This window comes from Colobus angolensis, unplaced genomic scaffold (genome assembly GCF_000951035.1).
Source record: "Colobus angolensis palliatus isolate OR3802 unplaced genomic scaffold, Cang.pa_1.0 Scaffold408, whole genome shotgun sequence".
In the NCBI taxonomy this organism is placed as follows: domain Eukaryota; kingdom Metazoa; phylum Chordata; class Mammalia; order Primates; family Cercopithecidae; genus Colobus; species Colobus angolensis.
Window position 1 is genome coordinate 113,719 of NW_012117466.1, and position 6,241 is coordinate 119,959.

The 6,241-nt window shown below is 36.2% G+C and overlaps 1 long non-coding RNA gene across 1 annotated transcript in view; it reads left to right on the top strand.

The window, feature by feature from the left end:
- LOC105521732 overlaps nt 1-5,790 on the top strand; it is an 11,432-nt gene extending 5,642 nt beyond the window's left edge. Inside the window, exon 2 of the long non-coding RNA XR_001003312.1 lies at nt 4,393-5,790. This is a non-coding gene — a long non-coding RNA (uncharacterized LOC105521732). The remainder of the gene's footprint in view (nt 1-4,392) is intronic.
- Nucleotides 5,791-6,241: the final 451 nt, after the last annotated feature.

Here is a 6,241-nt window from a genome sequence, read left to right on the forward strand (position 1 = left end):
GTCTGTGCCTGTAGTACCAGCTGCTCGGGAGGCTGATGTGGGAGGATCACTTGAGCCTGAGAGGTGGAGACTGTAGTGAACCAAAATCATGCCACTACACTCCAGCCTGGGGAACAGAGCAAGACCCTGACTCCCCAAATTTTCTATATAAAATGTGAGAACAAAGAGAGATACAAATGAAAAAACAAGCCTAATTGGTCAATGAAATATGTGTTAAAGCCAAGAAAGAAAAGAAACAACATGAAGTACAATAAAATGCATGGAGAAATAGGTCTATTATAGAATGTTTTGGTCTTTCATATCTCGAATAATACTAATTAATATTATTTATGCTACAATTAGTTTATGTAACTACTTCTGTGATAGAGTTTATTACTCTAAGACATTCAAGTAGCTAAATATGGTCATCTACCACTACCTGAAAGAACATTATTACAACAGAGAGAAGCCTGGAACTTTTCATCAACTTTCCACCCAGGAAAAGAATTGCTCACCAGAATACTAAAGAGTAATGTATGGCTTTAAATAATATATTTAATAGAACATGAGTTGGGGCTAATAAAACGTTTAAGAAATGTTAATGTAATATCACAATGTTAACATTCCAGTTGAATGATACTGGAAAATATATTGTAACCCTCTTTGTTATTGATCACCTATTTCTGATTTATTTCCCTGTTATTTATGGCATAGTTTCTCAATGTAACACATCAAAACTTATACACCTTTAAATATTAAGAAATAATACCAATGCAAGCAATATCTTCAATTCCATATTTAAAAATTAATTACATTAAATATATTAATTATAATATTCTGTTATATAAAAATTCACTTGTCTATTTATACAGACAAAACAACTATTAAGGCTGAATATCTCCTGTCTGTAACCTCAGCACTATGAGAGGCTGAGGTGGGCAGAACACTTGAGCCCAAAGGTTAAAGACCGGCCTGGGAAATAAGACAAAACCCTGTCTCTTCAAATCTCAGCCAAGCTTGGTGACACAGGTCTATCGTGACATAGGTCCATAATTTCAACTACGTGGATGGCTGAGGTGTGAGGATCACCCGAGTCCAAGAAAGAGAGATCGAAGTGAGCCAAGATCTCACCAGTGTCCTCCAGCCTGGGGGACAGAGTGCAACCCCATCTCAAAAAACAACAATTAAAATGCTTCTTACATGGAAGACTGTATTCTAGGCACTCCAGGAGATACACAAATGTGTTTACTGACCTCCAGTAGCTTATGGTAGGCAGGAGCTTTCAATGATTATTTAAACAACTAAATATCAAAACTTCAAAATTTGAAATTTCAGAATGTGATATAAGGACTTTGAGTGGTTATATTGTTTTATTTTATTTATTTTTCTTTATTTTATTTTATTTTTTAAGTTGTAGTCTAGCTCTGTCACCCAAGCTGGAGTGGTATGGTGTGATTTTGGTTCACTGCAACCTCTGCCTGCCGTGTTCAAGTGACTCTCCTGTCTCGGCCTCCTGAGCAGCTGAGAAAACAGATATGTTTCATCATGCCCGGCTAATTTTTCTGTGTGTGTGTGTGTGTGTGTGTGTGTGTGTGTTTGGTTTCTTTTTTTGTTTTGTTTTTGTTTTTGTTTTTTTTTGGAAACAAGGTTTCACCTCACTGGCCAGGCTGATCTTGAACTCCTAACTTCAGGTTATCTACCGAACTCAGAAGATCTACCCACCTCAGCCTCCCAAAGTGCTGGGATTACAGGCATGAGCCACTGAACCCGGCCAAGTAAATATTTCAAATAAACTACGATGATAAAATTATAATGTTAAAGTCTTACTAGATTGGTATTAAGAGTCTCTGCTTCTAGAACTGATTATTTGCAGCAAAATATGTTATTCAATTAAATGAAGTGTTTTATATAAACTCTTCATGGACAACTCATAAAACACACAGAAATCCCTTTGTGATACAAATTTTGAGAACATAAATTTAAATGTCTACATTTCCATAATTTATATTTTTAAATCAGATACATTCTTGTTATGTTGCCCACGCTGTTCTCAAACTCATGGGCTCAAGCAATCTTCCTGCTTCACACTCCCAAGCAGCAGGGACCACAGATGTACACCACCACACTCAGCCATTTTTCTACAATTTTTACTATTATTTTAATCTCACTAAAGAATCAATAATATAGGCAGAGAAACAATCTCCCATAGAAACTATATGATACCAAAATAATAAGTTTCCAAGAAAAAGCTCTATGCTATGTCCTGGACATTTTCACAACTAAAAAGTACCAGAGGGGGTCCATGATTACTGCAAATCATTTGAACACTGAAGATTTATAGAGGCATAAATAGTATGAAAGTCACACTTGTATGATTGAAAAGTCAAAGTGTTACTACTTATCCAAATAAACCTTAACCAAATTTCATATTTCCTCTCTTGGGGGAAGTATTTACTAATGCAACTTTCCTGTCACTACTTATTTTCCAGTTCACAGCTCCCACTCTGTCACAGTACTTGTCAATTTTTGTTAGTTACCAGAGTTAAACAAATGTTTTGAACCAACTAGCCATATATGTTTTTCTCTGACCAACTTTCCATTATCATCATAAAACAATGACAGGTAAATCACTGCTAAATTTGAAAAGTAAATACTGTGCAAAACTAGATTCAGAGTAAGAAAATTAATTTTACAAGAGACTACTTTACCTTAGTAGCAACGCTCATGTCTTCATCATCCGACGTAGGCAACAAATCCACACACAGCTCATGGAAAATGCTTGAGACCAAAAACACACAATGAAAATGGGCAAGTTGATTCCTTTACAATTTTTATAACTGCCAGTTTATATCCAGCTTCCCCCTCAAACAAAAGACATAATCTGGGGAAAGGTCAGTGATCCATATATTAAGGAATAATTCTTGATATAACTAAAATATGGCCTCTGTTCTATAAATGGGTTTTAATTACCTATTTCTGCCTCCATCTGTCTAAATCTATAAAATATTCAATGAAAACTGACCTGGAGCTTTATAACAAATAATGACAGTCACCATATTGGCAGAACCTGACAGGAATTTACACTCACAAATTATCTGTCCTGAAGCTGAACTTAAAACCAATTAATGGATGACACAAATTTTACCTAAACTGGAAGAAAACTGATGACTTAAAACAAGGTAGAAAGATCCACTGTCTCTTTTCCTTGATCTATCTCTCCTTAAAAGACTAATCTGCTTCACTTCAAAATGGCAGTCTTGATTCCTCAGCATGGAGCCCACTGAGAAAGGTCCTATTGCTTTCCTTTGCCCTAAATCAGTACAGAAAATCCCCTGCAATATTTGAAATGTATGAAAGCTAAATGTACAAAAGTCAAATAACAAAGGTATATTTTCTTACTGAGAATACTTTTCCCAGAAAGATTAAAACACTAATAATTATAACATCCCATTATTTTCACTCTATAGGTACTACCATATTCAGGTCCACATAAGCTAACAAGCCCTTAAAATTTTTCATAGGCCCTCAGACATCCAAGGAGAGAGACTGCAGGAAAAAGAGAGTCCTGGTAGTTGTACCTCTATTTCCCTAAGTACTATCTAAATATCTTTCTTCCTATGGGCACCCACATTCAGATTCCACTACTGCAGAGCTCCATAGAAGTCTCCAATATTCAACTCTTCAGTCTATGAATGCACAGATTCCGGAAGGGATGGCCTCAAACGACCAAGAGTAGGAGATCTCTATATCCCTGGTCCTAAAAAGCAAGCCAGCTGGAGTCTCCGTCACCTTCTTCCAGCACAGACACACTGCCAACTACCCAAATGAACTCCATGACAGATTTGCCAGACAATCATTCCCCTGACCCAGCCTACATGGACATGGGAAGGACATCAGTGAATTGGGAACAAAGGCAGAGGTAAGGAGGCACCTGTCCTGTACCACAGGTCTATACAGTTCAGCAGTCTCCAGCCTCTTAGTACTCTAGGGGCTCTAAGCCACCCCTCTGTAAGTCAGAATGGAAGTAGATGATACCACATTTCTATCTGCTGTAGACACTCCTCCCAGTGTCTCAAAATGTTTTAGCATATTTCGGTAAAAATCATCAAGTTTGTCAGTCCTTAATAAAAAAAATAAAAACAGCAAATTTTTAGATCTCCCTTGAACTTTCTATTTTAATGTGCCTTGGTAGATAATTCCCAAATTTCTTGTATCTTTCATCTTTATAATTTATCTTTATTAAACTTGTCATAAACCCCAATATTTTCCTCTGTTAGTGAAGACTCCATACTCCTATACAATCTCGTGTTGTTTCTCTTCAAACTTGGCATTCCCCTGCTCATTCCATTATTATCTACTTTCATTGTGTTCACCAGCTAACTCTGTTCTCATTGTATCCACTGTGGGCACCAGACTCACTTCTGTTTGTAATATTAAAACACACGCCAACAGGATAGAAAAAGAAGGAAGAGTACTGGGCTTTAAAATGAGTTCAAATCTCATTTCTGCCAATTGCTATGTCTAAAAAAAGCATACTCATCTCTTTGAGCCTCACATTCTCTATCTACAGAATCACTTGACTGGAATATTCAACACAGGTAAAAATACTCGGAGGTATTTTAATTTATTCTAAGATTCTATAACATTCTGTAATTCTATGAACTCTTGATTCTGTCTATAGGAAAACTGGGAGTACATAACCGACAGAATTTGTAAAAAATAATAGGACAAAAGAAACACAAAGAAAAGCAGAGTGGAATGCATTAAAAATCAAGACAAGATGATAGAAAAGTCATGGAAAAAAGAAAACAAAACTTTAAAAAGTATTATGGAAGTAAACAGAACTCCTGGACTAAACAGAAAACCAAACTGGGAAGTCAAATCATTTCTCTCTAAGACTTGCCTAAATTTACTTTTGTAAAACTTACACTCCTATGGCCAAAGCCTAGTAAAATCTGCCCTAAACCCTTTGATGGTAAAAATAAGATACTTGTTACCACTGAAATTGTCAAATTTATTAGGACAAACTCTTGAACTAACCACTTTCTAACAATAACCTTCAATGAGAGTTTAAGGTATTTAAACTCTCATTAATTTAGGCATTAATTGAATTAATGAATCTGATTAATCTAATTCAGACCTATACCTTGATCCAATAGCTGCACAGATGTCTACCAATCTATGCTGAGGAGCAAGAGAAGGGATTTGCAAGGCAGGCAGTCTGACGTTCAAGTTGTGGGCCAGCTACTTTGTTAACTATGGGATCATGAGGCAATCAATCAACTGCTCTGATCCATAGTTGTTTACTGAATAAACAGTAGGTTATAGGAACACAGTTGTTGTGATGGCTTTATGAGATGATATATGCATAGAACATAGCAGGATGTCTAGCCCAGAATACAACACTCAACAGATATTAGATTCTTCCATCTCTATTTCCTTAGTTAACATCAATGTTTACATCTATAAAATCCTACCTGATTGCAGATTCATCACAACTTCCAACATCTATTAAAGAAAAAGGCAAAATGCATTTTAAATCAATAGTAAATGTACAGAACATTAAAAGCATTAAGAATGCACAGCACTGCAGGCCTGTACTCTAAAGTGTTTGGGAGGATGAGGCAGGAGGATCACTTGAGGAACCCAGAAGTTTGAGACCAGCTCGGGAAACATAGTATGACTCTACCGTCATAAAAAAATTGGGCACACTTTTGTGTATGCTTTAGATGCTGTTTTTGTTGTTGTTGTTTTTGTTTTGGTTTGGTTTGTTTTTTTTTTAATGAAAGACTGATGCTTTGTTACAAAGCATTCCTTTGGGAGCGTGCCTGGGACTTTACTAGAATTAACATTGATTATACCTATTTGTAAGTAATTAATGCAGTAAGAACTCTTCCTTTTGTATTTATTAGATGGAAAGAAGAATAAGTTTATAAAAACGTTGTATCTACAAGTGAACCGCAGTATACAAGTGATTTTAGCCAAACCCTATGAGATTGAGCAAAAATGGTACTGTTAGCAGAACAGGTGTGATGAGTCAACAGTGTCAAAGAGCATGATTTCTGGACCAAAATATGAAGGGCCGTTAAAACAGAGTATACAGTAGTCCCCCTTATCCACTACATGTGCGGAAAGACATACTTGACATGGTTTTCTCTGAACTCATGCCATAGCAAGGATCATTAACAAAGAAGGCTTCCGTGACCAAATGTGTGGGATATTTTTCCCCCAAACAAGCAAGAATCATTCCTGCTGATGACAC